We start from the raw sequence: 15,980 nt of genomic DNA on the forward strand, positions 1-15,980 counted from the left end.
TTTCAAATAAATTTTAGCAGTCATGTATTTTAAAAATCTTAAGATTTTTATATTTATGTCTTTATTTAGTGGTTTCATTAGTGACAAAGGCTAAACTTTCTTGGAAAAATGTATTTTATGTAAACCATGTTTGCTATTAATTCATTCAGGGCTAAAATATGTTCATTGTCTTCTAATGAAAGAAGGGTTCCTTTCGCCGTAGTTGGGAGCCTAGCCTTTAAATAGTAAGTACTGTACTTACTGGGTTTTTGAGGGGGGGGAGGTGTCTTTCGCTGGAAATCTCGCCTCCTACTTTGAAAATACCCGTGAAACCGGTTCAATTCGTCACAGCCAGCACTCCTGCAGAGAGGGGGGTTGTACTTGCAGTGTATACAGTACACGCGTTATGCTCTTCGTTAATGTCTAAGCCGGAATATATCATTATATCTCATTTTGTATTTCTTAAAAAAAATCGTTTTCCCAGCCTAACAGTATTGTTTTTAACCTGTAGTAGTTCAGGTGGGTAGCTGCGTCAGCATGCGTAGGCTGCAAAGGAACAAGTAATAGGTTTATTCCATGCTGAAAAAAAGAAGAAAGAGAACACAACGTTTCGGCCGTGGAGCCTTCTTCAGGTGTGAGAGAGACAGGGCAGTAGGCAAAGGTAAAGTAGCGGGAGAACAAAGGTTGAGAGGGAGGAGGAGTGAGAGGCGGGAGCAGGGGACAGAAAGAGAGGCCAATCAAGAGGTGTGAAGTCAGAATGGGTGCAGAGAGGTGTGAAATGAAACTTCCAATGAATGGAGACAATTTAAAAGAACAGTAATCTGTCGTTAAGGGAAGGGAGAATATGTGATCCTAGCTGCAGAATAATTTTAGTTTCGGTGGTCTTTCTGATGTATGAGTTCGGAAAACCGTCTTTGAGAACACAGACGGAGAGATTAGAGTGGTCGTGGCCGTCAGAGGTCAGGGCTGTGAAGATTAAAGATCTCTCCAAGCCCATTGTTTCTCATTTCACCTCTGACGGCCACGACCACTCTAATCTCTCCGTCTGTGTTCTCAAAGACGGTTTTCCGAACTCATACATCAGAAAGACCACCGAAACTAAAATTATTCTGCAGCTAGGATCACACATTCTCCCTTCCCTTATTCTCCCTTCTTCTTTTTTTCAGCATGGAATAAACCTATTACTTGTTTTTAACCTGTAAAGCGCTTTGAGGAGCCACCTTTAAAGGCACCATATACAATAAAGTTCATTATTATTACTATTGTAAATTTGATGGACAGAGAGGTGAACATTATTACACAGAAGACAGAGATAGCGATTTACATTGCATTGTGTATCGTGCTGCTTTAATACAGTTTTAAATAATTAAAAGTCTAAACAGTATCAGCTTTATTTATGGGTTTTAAATAAAGGTGATTTAAATGCGATTTAAATCAATATAAATGTTTATATTGTAACGCATAGGTGACTATTCATTGTTATTTAAATGACTTAAATTCGATCATGTTGTGATATTTAGAAATATACATTTGTTTGGTGCGAGTGAAGTTTTATTTAATCTCTGAGCCATACTGATTCTTCTGGAAGCCAGTTTCCGCCAGGGAGTAAAAAAAAAACACACTATGGTATTCTCTCCAATGCAGTGCAGTTAAAAACATACCTCTGATGCTGCTCCTAAATGAATATCGTTTATGACCATCAGAAGCTTTATGCTCCTTTTCTTTTTTCCAGTGGATTGAACAGGGAGAGGCATTTCATGATGTACTTTTCACTGATGAAACAACAGTGGCTCTGGAACAGTTTTCAACCATGTCGTTTTATAAAAAGGGGAGATATGTACACGTTACTGAAGCTAAAAGTTTAGCCTTTGTCACTAATGTAACCACTAAATAAAGACATATAGAAATCCCTACGTTACAGACTGTATATGGCTGGTATTGGTAGTTTAAAGAAAAAATACACACCAGTATTCCACTTTCTCCCTAAAAATTTTAAGCATCAGAGTCTTACATATGGTTATTTCGGAAACGTTTGTACGTGCTCCTTCTGACCATGTTACTGTTTACTGTTACTGACCATTTTAAGTTTAAGTGCCTGTGGGCACTTTTCCTGTCAGTGGGGGGTGGACCGTCTTTCATTAGAAGGTTAGTCTGTTCTACTCTGAGAATGTAGAGGGGGTGGAAAGTGCCCGCGGTAATTTAATTAGTATTAAAATTCACACTGATTCCCTTGCGAAGATACGGACATAGGAATATTCGTGCGTGGTCAAAAAATGGCATAAAAACGACAAAGTGAAGGCTGTGAAAACATTCACAATGTACTTTATACACAAAGCAAATATAACCCCCCCCCCCCCACCACCTCTCTCAATTCAATTCAAGCAGCTTTATTAGCATGACAGATGGGTACAATCAGTGTTGGGTATTTGCTTTGCTTTGAGATGCCACTTTTAAAGGTGATATATAAAATCAAGGCTTTAACTTGTTTTAACTCCGCAAGTCTGAGTTCTTGTGTCTGTCCTATCCGAACTCGAAAGTATTACAATATGTATCTTTATAGCAGGTGGTGTACAGCTTTTTAGGATAGATTACACTTTTCTAAAATGTATTTAAAAAATAAAAACGATTACAATCTAATCTTTCCACGTTTGATCCCAAAATAAATCTAAACGGGGAGAAAGCTATGCTGAAAGTTTATTAAAATACTTAGAAGACAAAGATATCAATTTATGTTGCATTTGTCTGATTGTGAATCAAAAAACACATATATTTAAACCCGCATTTGTGATTTAAATCAAAACGTTATTTAAATCAATATAAATGTTTATATTGTAACGCCTAGGTGACTAATCATTGTTATTAAAATGACTTAAATTCGATCATGTTGTGATATTTAGAAATATAAATTTGTTTGGTGCAAGTGAGGTTTTATTTAATCTCTGACTCAGTGATGGCCTGGCATGGTGAGGTGTGCTGGCAGCTATGTGGTGTTACGCAGTGGTGGCCTGACACGGTGAGGTGCGCTGGCATCTGTGTGGTGTGACGCAGTGGTGGCCTGGCACGGTGAAGTGCGCTAGCAGCTATGTGGTTTGACGCAGCTGGTGGCATGGCACGGTGAGGTGCGCTGGCATCTGTGTGATGCAGTGGTGGCCAGGCATGGTGAGGTGCGCTGGCAGCTGTGTGATGCAGTGGTGGTCGGGTATGTAGAGGTGCACTGGCAGCTGTGTGTTGTGACGCAGTGGTGGCCTGGCACGGTGAGATGCGCTGGCAGCTGGGTGATGCAGTGGTGGCCTGGCACGGTGAGGTGCGCTGGCAGCTGTGTGGTGTGACGCAGTGGTGGAAATGTTCACCATGTTTCACCATGCTGAAAATGTTTGTACCAAACTTTTTTGAGGCCTGTTTAATTGTGTCTGAAGTCTGATGTTGTAAATTTTTTTTGTTAGAAAGATCCATGAAAATGTCACTACTAAAGTTAGCTGGTACTGTTGGTATTGTAAGTGGCAAGTAGAGCTCATATTTTAGATTTTGTGTAGTTGCTAGCGTTGAACTGCGTGTTGGATGCACATGAATATATTCATTATATGCCAGCGCACCTCACCATGCCAGGCCACCACTGCGTCACACCACACAGCTGCCAGCGCACTTCACCGTGCCAGGCCACCACTGCATCACACCACACAGCTGCCAGCGCACCTCACGGTGCCAGGCCACCACTGCATCACCCACCTGCCAGCGCACCTCACCGTGCCCGGCCACCATTGCATCACACAACTGCCAGCACACTTCACCGTGCCAGGCCACAACTGCACCACACCACACAGCTGTCAGCGCACCTCACCGTGCCAGGCCACCACTGCGTCACAACACACAGCTGCCAGTGCACCTCTACATACCCGACCACCACTGCATCACACATATTTCAGCGCTATATATTTCATGGATATTATGGAATATACTGGTACTGTTGGTATTGTAAGTGGCAAGTGGAGCTCATATTTTAGATTTTGTGTAGTTGCTAGCGTTGAACTGTGTGTTGGATGCACATGAATATATTCATTATATGCCAGCGCACCTCACCGTGCCAGGCCACCACTGCGTCACACCACACAGCTGCCAGCGCACTTCACCGTGCCAGCCCACCACTGCGTCACACCACACAGCTGCCAGCGCACCTCACCGTGCCCGGCCACCACTGCATCACACAGCTGCCAGCGCACTTCACCGTGCCAGGCCACAACTGCCCCACACCACACAGCTGTCAGCGCACCTCACCGTGCCAAGCCACCACTGCGTCACATAGCTGCAAGCGCACCTCACCGTGCCAGGCCACCACTGCATCATACAGCTGCCAGGGCACCTCACCGTGTCAGGCCACCACTACGTCACACATATTTCAGCGCCGTATATTTCATGGATATTATGGAATATAATGGATGGATATCTTAGTTATCTTTCTAGTTCACAGGTTTGCATGCATAATTTAATTTTGAAAGCCACTGAGACATCAGGTACTACTGTTGTATTTATGAGAAAGAAACAAAACAAAAAACATACTAACAACTGTGCCATCCTACTCCTTAGTTAATACATTTTATTATTCATAAACAGTTAACATTGTTAGCAAAATATTTTGAATTATATTTAACCCTATTTTTTCTTTAGTTTTGTATTTAACTTATTATATGATAGTCAGACTTAATGTATATTTGAACATTGAAAATATATTTTTACAAGATTTTACATTAAGCACTTAAAATTAATATGGTTAATAATAGTAAACTGTAACATGCTGTAACAAGATCGGTTAAACTGCGAAGAAAATGCTTTCAGAGAAAATGTTTCAGGTGTGAAGAACATAGATCTCCAATGCAATTTCAACCAAACCTGTTCCCACACACCCTGCCCCCACTACCATTAGAATATACACAAACATTTTAGCGTTTCATTCTGAGCAGAAGACCCTCACACCTGAAGAGTGCTGGCTGTGACGAATTAAACCGGTTTTACAGGTTTCAATCACAGACCATGTGACATGGGACTCAGTAAACTAACACACAGCGCCACCAGATTTGATAATACCTAACCAAAATCCGCAATATGGAAACAGAACCTGTTTAATTGTTGATAGATGATGTACTCGTAACATTTTTTCAAGACGAACTACAACATTTAAAAAATGACTTGTATGTACTTGATATCTCTAATCAATCCACGGGTCCCAGCACAAAACGAAACTAAAACGAATACCGTTTCGCCCTTCTTATTAGTTGCTCAAAAGTAATTTGACCGTCTGAAATGCATAATATAAACCTAGAAACATATACGTGAGCAGTACTTAAGCACATACCTCTCAAATACTGTAAATCAAGTTAAAAATATCTCAAGACCGATTCTAGTCATAATGAAACCATGTTTCATGTATGTTTTCTTTTTCATCTTGAAATAACTCATTTCTAAATACCTTTTTCACTGTTAACATCTTGCAGCAACTCTGCCACAAAATATACACTCTGACAGTTCATCCTGCTACCAACATTAAATAAAACAAATCTTAAGATTTCTATATTTATGTCTTTATTTAGTGGTTTCATTAGTGACAAAGGCTAAACTTTCTTGGAAAAATGTATTTTATGTGCTGCGGAAAAAACTGACTTGCTTTAACAAAATATGTTTACAAATCCTTTCACCTGGCATTTTCGTAGTTAGAAATTATGGAACGCTCTGTTAAAAGCAAGGGAGTTTTTATGTCCGTTGCAGTTCTTTTGCAACATTAATATAATTATATCATTATTAATTTCTTGAGATACGCGATTCCATATTATATTCCCTTTTAATCAAATTCTAAAAGTATGCTTGTTGACTCCGGTATCACGTTAGTTAAAGACTTCGAAGCTTACAATGTTTAGGGAGAAATGGAATACTGGTGTGTATTTTTTTCTTTAAAGTGCCGATTCCTGGAACACCCCTCTGAAGTGGTTCCATAAAATCTGGTATACGGAAAAGAAAGCGTTGATAAATACAAGTGTCTTTTAATACACTCTTTGCTGTGCTCTTGAGGATCCTTGTGATATTTTAAGCTCTAGTTGAATGATAGGTGTCGCATTTTAAATCATTTTCGTAGTTAGAAATTATGAAACGCCCTGTTAAAAGCAAGGAAGTTTTTATGCCCGTTGAAGTAAAACAAAATGCCTGACAAAGTATGGCTTGGACAGATTCCAAGTGCTTGTACAAATGTGCTAAAGAAATTATACTTTGAGTATACAGCTTTTCCAAAGTCATCCATTATTAATACTATTAGTAATATCTTCAGTAAAGGCTTTGATGCATAAATATTTCTGATAAAGGTAGGTTGTGTACTTTTGTCCAACTGAGCAATCTTGCTTTCATAAAATATACCAACATTTTAATGACTGATGATTAACATGCTGTAATACAAAGTTCAAAATTAAAGGCTCAAATGCTGTGCATGAGAGGTTAAGCTCCCCCTGGCGGTTTTACAAGGCGACGCCGGATAGTTAGTCACGTGACACACGTGAACTGCGTGATACCCCGGTGGGCGTGTCGCGGTATGCCGCGAAATACCTCACCCATTTTGAATGGCTGCATCTGTATAATAGACATCTTTCTTTGATGTCTATTATACATCAAAGAAAGATTTTTATAGGTGTAGAAACTAGTAAATAAAGCCAATGATTTGTTTTAGAAATGTATTCTTAAAATATACAATTATTCACACCTTAACAATATGTAGTTCAAATTATACATTATATACAATATTGTATTCAAATGTCTAATCATTATAAAAAACACAACTAGTAAACTTCAGTTCCAAATTCTAGTAACATGGCAATATATATATATATTAATGACAAACACAAACTAATTACATGAACACGCTAATATTTAACTCAAAACCACATTTCGATTCAAATATACATTTTTAAAATTTACAACTTCTTTATTTCCACGAAAATATTATTAATGTAGCACAAACGCTATGGTGATCCTCCTCTCGAGACTAATGAAATGTTTAATATGATCCCTCGAGAAAAAAAAGGAATCAATTTCCGCCTGGAATGATTGATGCCCCATCAAACATTTTGTAATATCCCTGGAAGTTTATACAGTAGAATCCTGGTTCTTGGCTTAAATTCAAGGTAAATGAGACTAAGGAAACGAGTTGGAAACTTGATGTCGAAGTGGGATTTAAATCACCCATTTCACATTTTACTTCATTGGGCAGTATGGGCCAGAGAGCAATACTACAGCGTCCCTTCGATAGCTCAGTTGGTAGAGCAGAGGAATGTAGTGGAGTTAACAGGGAATCCTTAGGTCACTGGTTCGATTCCGGCTCGAAGGAAGGTGCTTTTCATGTAATTTAATAAAAGAGTTAAAAAAGCGACTCTGTTTTATTCAGACATTGATCAAAAGCTCAATAATCAACTAAGCAAAGGCTCCTATTCCGAATTCAGCCCACGTCTGATTGTCTTGTTTTGGCCAAGATCTGATCTTTGAATTAAGGGACTACACTGTCTGTTTTGTAATTCAAAAATACATACAAATGTCAAGTTTTTTGTAGATATAAAGGTGTTCTCTGTTTTCAAAGGATAGGTACTTAATTGGCATAATGATTTGGTATTGATTTTGTATCGTTGTATTATAAAGTTTGTGCTTTTTTATCGTATTGTGAACTTATTTTTTAAACAAATGCTTACAAAGGCAAACACGGCACACATCTGTTTATACCAGCGGTGAATTGTACATTTTTATTAAGTACAAGCTACTGTGCACTTCTGGGAGTATAACAGGTTCGATATAAAGTGGCAAAAATATAAAAGGGGAAAATACCCCAGACTGCATGTAAAGCCCTCGTTGTGACTGTTTTAGATAAAATGGCGTACTATGCACGAAATGTTGCAGAAACACAATCTGATATTTTGATACAGGTAGGCCAGCGCTTCCAAAGCACAAAAATTCGTATTCTATATTCTGGTCGCTTGCAGATTAGAATGGCATATGTTTAGCAATAATATTATTTATGGTACCTGAAAGTTTCAGGTTGTTGCACAAAGCTAAGGTATGCGTATACGTGATCTGACAACTGGAATCAATTTCCTGTCGTTAAACTCTGTTTATTTTTAAGTTGAGGCCCAGGATCCAAATCTTCAGTTCTGATTTTTTAAAGTGATATCTTTCCTTCCTGTCGTGGAAGTCACACAATGTGAGCAATTGTTTTTTTTACGTTGCGATCCGAAGAGCCTCAGACGCACAGTCTAACAGTAACCAAACCAGAATGGATTCTGCTGGGAGCCGGGCTGAGCTCATTCTCACTCCCTGTGCTGAAAACAGAATTATTTCTTCCCCGAACATCGTCTACAGATCACTTGTGCGCTTTTAACCTTCTCGCAGCTACGGGCGAGACTGACGCTCATGATATGAAGGCACCCGCCGGAACACATTCTCTAACTCTCACAATCGTGACAGACTTCGCTTTTTAAAAAAAACGTAGATATAGCCCTGAAAAAAGCATTAGCTTTATCAGTTTTTACATTAATCTATTTTGAATCAAAGTTTGATTTTTTTTATTGCATTTTACATTATAATAATAATAATAATCATCATCATCATCATTATTGCTTACACTTATATAGCGCTGTTCTGGATACTCCGCTCAATGCGCTTTACAGGTAATGGGGACTCCCCTCCACCACCACCATTCTCCTGAATGATCACAGAGAGTCAGGACCTCGGTATTACGTCTCATCCGAGGGACGGCACCTGTTTACAGTTTAGTGTCCCCGTCATTGTACTGGGGTATCAGGATCCGTATTAACCGCAGGGTGTGCGCCCAGCGACAGAAACCAGATGTGTGTCGGGCTCGGCTGTGAGCAGGACAATGACGTCACGGGGACAAAGTAGAGGAAATCAAAACGGTTCTATAAAAGACCTGTGTCAGCTGTTGGTTTGCAGTCTGGACTCTAAATCCTCCGATCCGATTTTAAATCTCTCTAATACCTGAGCGGCTTCTTCCGAGTATTTATTCGTATACTTATTAGTAGTATGAAGAATGTGACAAATTTATGATTTCTTGGAACAAAATGGTTTTTATTTGCATTCGAAATGAAGCGGAATTTTAGCGCGACACACAAACCCTTTGTCTTTTTTAGATAGTGATTTTTAAACAGACATAAATGTAGAAAACGTGTTTTATTTTAGCACTACAATAGCAGGGTCAGTGGCGTAATGAATAACACGTCAGGACTTCCATCAGAAAATTATACTGTAGGTTGGACTGCCGTCTGGCTTGTTTCATTTATACCACTTACATTCTTTTATATAAATGAACTCCACCTGAAAGCTATAGAACACACTTTAGGTAAGTTGTCTGCAGCCTCATGCGAATTTCGACAACTTACCCAAAACACTGTACTGTCTGGAGTTCAGCTCCAGCTCTGAACTCAATTGCAATGAAAAACCATGCGTAACATAACTGGAGAACAGCTGAACTTGTGCTCAGTTCGGTGATGAGGGTTCAGAATTGTCCTTGTTGTAATTAGCACGAACTGCACAGGCTCTGAATCAGACCATGTCAATTAGTCTGATCAGTGTAGGACACGTTAATGTAGAATTATTAATAGGTTTATTAGTTAGTTAGTTCAGGTTTACCCACCTGAACTAATGTAGAATTATTACTTGGTCTGTCTCTTGTTTGTATATAAATGAATGTCTCTGACAATGTATTGTTAGTTTTATGATGTAGGTCAGGCGTTGACATATGCACGAGTATACGAAATGTCTCACTCCTGATTCAACTCATGTTCTATAGGAGATTGGCGACGCCTCCTGTTTCTCGTACAACCATATCAGAACAGAAGACCGTGTCACCCAGCTGTGATTCAAGATCGACTCGCATCTTTATCCCTTTTTTGTTCGTGATCATTATTTTCTTTAGTTATGATCAATATTGAACTTTTTCGAAATGAAATGACAATAATCAAACATGCAGGCAGATTTTTGAAAAGTATTCGGAATTGACAGGGTGCCCCTTTGGAACAGTCGTCAGAAAATGTGAGAAAATGAAAGTTATGTAAGCTCTCACACAAAGCATTGAAGATTGGAATCTGAGTGTAAAAAAGCTACCCGTCTCCCAATGATAGGCAGGGATACACACCATGACTCGAATAGACTCAGCAAACTTTAACACCTATGATATTACGAGTGCTTTGCACGTGTCAAATTTCAAGAAGGAACTACTACAACAGTTGTGGACATAATTCATTACCACCGGCAAAGTCCAATACCGGCAACCTCTGAGAAAATAATGTTCACTCATGGAATTTGGTCTTTGAACGGCTGGCGGGAAAATTCATTTATACTCCTGTTGCACCCTCAGCTGAAACATGTTAAAATAACAACGCAGATTTGTTAGAGAACCTGACAAGAATTATTGGGTTAGCACTGTATGTATTCTGGTATATTTACTTTAATTTTAATATAAATGTAAACATGCATGCTGTATAATCTATTGTAATTTTAAAATATGTTAGCTGAGGATGCGAGGGGGGCTATTATACCTTGTGAAACACGCAAGGAACTGTAAAAAAGGCTGGTATTTGAAAAAAATTGGCGATCACAAGAAAACCACAATTTATGTGGTATTATCATCAATATCCTTCAAAATCTATGTTCAAATGAAGGATTTAAAGAAACTATGAAAAAAGCAACAGTAATAGCAGAGGATTTTGATTTTTTCTCTTCAAGTCAGTAGATCGACATAGAGTTGCGCCCCTACAAACAGCACAAAGGATGAAACCCACCTCTTTCGTTATTGCTATGTTTGTGCCGGTGAAAGTAGCATTTGTGCTATTGAAAGCATCTCGGAAGATGAAGGTGCAGTCACTTCCACATGTCATGATATCATTAGATCCGACGACAAGAGCTGAAGCCCCCGGCATTTTCCAAGCCAGGAATGTGAGGAAGATAGGCAGGGAGGAAGGTAGCGTGGCCGAGCGGTCTAAGGCGCTGGATTTAGGCTCCAGTCTCTCTGGGGGCGTGGGTTCGAATCCCACCGCTGCCAAATGTTAGTGTTTTAAGACCTGCAATACGATCAGTAAAAGCGCTTTTTGTTAGGCTGCGGGAGGTGTTAAGAGATAAACTTTCTAAAAGACAGGCTTAACATCAAGGCAGAAAAAATATTTTGTTTTCTCAACAGAAATTCTCTTTGGCACGTTCAGCTTTATGTAGGGAACAACATCTGCCGAGATCACTTTTGAGGCAGTGCACATGATAGTGTACCGGCAAGTAAATTTAATATTGGCTATGGTGGTGAGCTGCTTTTGTCTGTGAAACTTTTAATTCTTCACGCCGAATCGTTGGCAGGGGTAAAGCTTATTAAATCTTTGAACATAGCGCTCCATTAGAAGTACTTTGTTCGTGATCAAAAGAGATCAGAGGATTAACTTCATGAATTCACATAGCATACCTTACAGGAAAGATTTAAAAGGGGAATTGATTGTGCTTCCTGATGTTGTTCCTGTGGTTTCTTTGGATACAGAGGTGAATGTTCTTTGACGTTCTGCTAGAGTATCCACTGGGTGGGCTTTATCAATCAGCTCGGATAGGTCATCAGTGCTCCGCCTCCGGAAAATAATCAGCACTGTTGTTTTTTCCTGTGCTGTCTTTTAAAACATATAAGATCACAAGTTTACAGATTTCTCCAAATAACAACTATACATTTTAACCCAGCGGTTAGCATTCCTTCAATCCAATAGTTTTACTCCTGGTAAAAAGCAGCGAAATATATAGAGAGATGATATTCAAATATTTCAACATTCTTATTGGATTACCTGTATGGATATTTCGCTCAGAATTCCTAATATGATTTTGAGTTCAGTTTTGCTTTACTACTTTCAGAGTCTTTTATTGACCTTGCTGAAGCAGAGAAGTGACATAATCACAAATGCGACCTACCTGTGCTGCTGTTTTTGGTTAATAATGATTAAAAAAAAACAGCTCCTTGCATTAAGAGCAAGAGCAACCAACACGCTCGCTGGTTGTGTTTGGTATTTTCCGGGGTGCTCTTCCTCAGCTGCAAAGTTATTTGGTAAGCAAAGACCTCTGAGAAGGAGTCTGAATCCGTCAACAACACAGGAATTCTAAGATCGCACTGCTGTCTTGTGTACAGAGATCTGCTTTTTCCTTATAGAGTTTTTTGGTATTTAAGAACACGTATCCTACCTTGAATGCTAGTTTCAAAAGATATGTTACCGGATCACAGATTTTCTTGAAAAGATTTGGGGATGCACTTACCGGGATTCAAACCCGGCTCAATTATTTAGAAGGCACCTATACCACCAACTCACTTCTGAGAAACACCGGCACATTTCCGCAATCCTCCCTCTCACCTACAAAGTTATGAAGAGACAGACGTCCAATGAAAACTAATTTGATTCACTCAAGGCTCCGTTCTTTTATTGTGATGTCATTTTAATTAATGTTAGCTGTGATAAGGTGTTGTTTCTGTCTCTTAAAGTTTAAGTCTGCTCCTTTCTTCCTGGTTTAGAAATAACATGTTTCATGATTGTTTACAAACACCACTATCAATTATTTGTCCAGCTCTAACGCCTGTGTGCGTTGACAAGGCATCTCCAAAGGACATATTAAATAACATGATCCTTCCTGTTACCATTCCTGTGGTTGGAGCGTTGTTTCGCCCTTTTTCGTTCTTCTACAATATTTGCAGACAGGACTTTATCACTCGAGTTGTACAAAACAAGTCGGTCCATGAAAATCATCTGTACTGCTGTTGTTCTATGCGTAGTTTAATCAAGGTAGTCGAGTGAGGAGGTAAAAAAGCACTCCCCGTCGATAAATCAATCATCGTCGCCCGTGTGACTGGATATAAAAATAACAGATTCATTTTAACCAATCTCTGGAAGCTTCGATGCGGTTATTTTTCCTTCCTTATTTCTTCATTCCTATGAATTTACTCTGTAGTAGAGGAAACACAAAAGTGGGAAACTGCAGGCATCCTTCGTTAGTGGTGGATTGTGTTCAGAGAGCATCAGCACATCTCAGTTCTGTTAATAAGTCTGTTGGGGATATACCTCAGTGGTAGAGCACATGCTTTGCATGTATGAGGTCCCGGCATCTCCAGGTGCTTTATATTTCTGTGCTCACATTGCAATCTTCTGTTGAATGTGAACTCTTTGCTCATGTTCATAGAGAGCCAAGTTCACACAATTAAACTCAGGCACACTCGAAGTGCTACGGTGTTGCTCTGCTGTTTGAAATGTACCTCTAAAGCATTTAGTTCTGTTAACTACCAAATGATTTGAACTAATTTTATGTCATATTCAGGAAATCCAGAGGTCTTCAGACGTGTCGTGGCTGTTGAAGAAGACACCTTTTTAATCTCACCCGGGATTTCTTGAGAGATCATTCAGTGAGCGAGTCCTCCCTCTGGACTCCACACTGAGCTGAAAACTACGCGAATTCCATTGTACAACTGAGAAAAAAACTGATGGACCAAACAACGACATTTGATGATTACAAGAAATTCAAGAAACACAACAGTCCGAACACAGGTTTGAATCCCAAACGCTTAATTTAAAAGACAAAGCGAAGGATACGACCTGTAAACTCTCTTCGTGTCTTACAGTTTATAATATAAAAAAATCTTACTTTCGGAATAATTTCTTGCTGCTGATAGACTATTGTAGCGGCGAGGCTTAATAATAAGGCAGAATTAAGTGTTTCTGAGCTTCCCAAATGAGGCCCCATTTCTCTGTTCATCTCTGTGGTGCAGCCACAGAGAAACTATTCATGCAAGCTGATTTAAGGTTTGATAAGGACAGCTCCCAAAGGGGGATGCACTTAGCTAAGCCTGGCTGTCATGATCAATGGTCATCCATTGGCGCCTATCTGTCTAGGGAGTGCCAGATGGACATCTGGACTGCATTACTAAGTGTCAGGGGTAAGTGACTCATATCTCACCTTCATCAACCAATCAGGGACTGGTAGGGCCGAGTAACCCACGTGGGACTCTGATGCCCATGGAACTTTCAGCCAATCAATGAGCTGAAGTTCCTCCAGGTAAAAACAGGCAACACAGAGAGCCTGGAAGATTCGGTGAGATTCAGAAGGGATTCAGGAGAATTCAGTGGACTGTTCTAAAGGGAATTCAAAGGAGAATTCCAGGGCAAGACGGCCCAGGAGCAGAAGGCTCCCAAGGGCAGGACATTCTCGCAGCGTGCCTCCTGACCATCCTGAGACTTAGCCCGGACAACCACGGAACGGCCAGTGTGTCCGAGTGCCAGAACTTTCCTTTGTTCTAAGAGTCTAGAGTGGAGGTTGCCAGAGAGTTACCAGCAGCAGGCCTCGTGGACAGGTTGGACCTGTGGACAGCTGAATCACTATTCAGAACTAGCTCTTCATCAGGAACGAACCGGTCCTCTTCCTGACTTGCTGGGACCCACAGTCATCTTTTCTCCTGTGCACAACTTTGCTAGTTAAAACCAACAATGAGCATCAGCAGCGCACCGTCACAAGCTGCACAGCACAGCCTGGCACGCAGCCAGAGAGCGCTGATTGGACAGCAACAGCCTCCAACTGTTTCTTTGAGTCCGCAGGAGATCTGAATCCCCAGAGATTGGATGAGTATTCAACTTCATTGCATTACTGCTCGAGAATTCAATTGTTATCCCAACCAGTTGATATCAATTTAATTCCTAAGAGTTATGTACTTGTTTTGAGTATCTAATGTAGAAGTTATAACCAAGTTCATTTATGAAACGGTCTTAATGAATGATATACTGAACGTATGTCCTCTTGATATGTGTAACTCTTTGTAACTGACCGAATATACCTTTTGTATTCTGATAACCCTCTCGATAAGATCTGTTAGGTTTATATGCATATTCTATGTATTAATAAATGTATCCTCGTGTATTAGTACCTGTGTGTGTGCGTTGTTTGAGTTATGTCGCATGGTTGGATTCTAAAGCCATCAAAAGAATCAACTTTGTGATTTACTGCTACAATTAATAATTGTCTCAGTAAATGCCCAAACCCTACAGAACTGGTGCCTTCAGAGAGCCACTATGATTACATATTTGGCGTCCCTGAGCCGGTTTTCTTACACTATTTATTGAATTTTAACAAAAGTGTGCACACTTATAGAACTAAGGCATTGAAAGTTTTTTTAATTGTTGTTCCAAAAAATGTTCCATTTGTTTTCGTTCTTAATGTTGTTGATTAAAAGATCTTATTAAATGAGAAAAAATCTGAATGTGAAAAAAGGTCAAAATGCTATTGAAAAAATCAGTAATGTGAGGAAAGATGAATTGTGGGAGCCCCTTACCTCCCCATGTCATGCTGTATTTCTCACTCATTCTACTGGGAGTAGTGCCGTTGCTTCTGGATAAAGTCTGTCAGTAGATATTCCAGACGGGTCAGGTACTGTATGACTGCGCTTCGGCACAAGAAGAGACATGTGACTTGCGAGGATCACGACAGTATCATTCCCGTTCAGAGCCTGGATAGCTCAGTCGGTAGAGCATCAGACTTTTAATCTGAGGGTCCAGGGTTCAAGTCCCTGTTCGGGCGTTTGTGTTTTCCTTAAGTGTATTGTGAATTTAATTATAAATCGTATTTTATCTTCCACTCTTCTAGCTGTACTGTCGATATTTTAAAAGTTAATCACTTGTATTTTCTTTAGTGTTTCCTTTCACAAACCGAAAATGTTCAAGACTATTTTGTCACCACACTCCACGTAGAAAATCACAGGAAAAGAAAAGGAAACGCAGTGAGGAGCTCACACAGTGAGTACTCTTGAATACAACAAGAGGAAAGGCACACTGTGGAACATCATGTCCAAGTTTACAGTGACGGCTTCTATTTCCACTGATGAATGAGACAGATTTATGAGGAGATCCTCAGCACAATTAAGCGAACACATCGCTATTTCGGTCTGATGAAGAGGCTCCATGTGTGTCAGCAGT

At 39.8% G+C, this 15,980-nt stretch overlaps 3 non-coding genes across 3 annotated transcripts; all 3 read left to right on the forward strand.

Annotated features, from left to right (window-relative positions):
- Positions 1 to 7,251: 7,251 nt before the first annotated feature.
- Positions 7,252 to 7,339, forward strand: trnay-gua (transfer RNA tyrosine (anticodon GUA)). The gene is given in 2 exon segments: positions 7,252 to 7,288; positions 7,304 to 7,339. It is a non-coding gene; the product is annotated as a tRNA-Tyr (tRNA).
- Positions 7,340 to 10,974: 3,635 nt separating this feature from the next.
- trnal-uag (transfer RNA leucine (anticodon UAG)) lies at positions 10,975 to 11,056 on the forward strand. The gene has a single exon. It is a non-coding gene; the product is annotated as a tRNA-Leu (tRNA).
- Positions 11,057 to 15,512: 4,456 nt separating this feature from the next.
- trnak-uuu (transfer RNA lysine (anticodon UUU)) lies at positions 15,513 to 15,585 on the forward strand. The gene has a single exon. It is a non-coding gene; the product is annotated as a tRNA-Lys (tRNA).
- Positions 15,586 to 15,980: the final 395 nt, after the last annotated feature.

This window comes from Lepisosteus oculatus, chromosome 14 (assembly GCF_040954835.1).
Source record: "Lepisosteus oculatus isolate fLepOcu1 chromosome 14, fLepOcu1.hap2, whole genome shotgun sequence".
Lineage (NCBI taxonomy): Eukaryota > Metazoa > Chordata > Actinopteri > Semionotiformes > Lepisosteidae > Lepisosteus > Lepisosteus oculatus.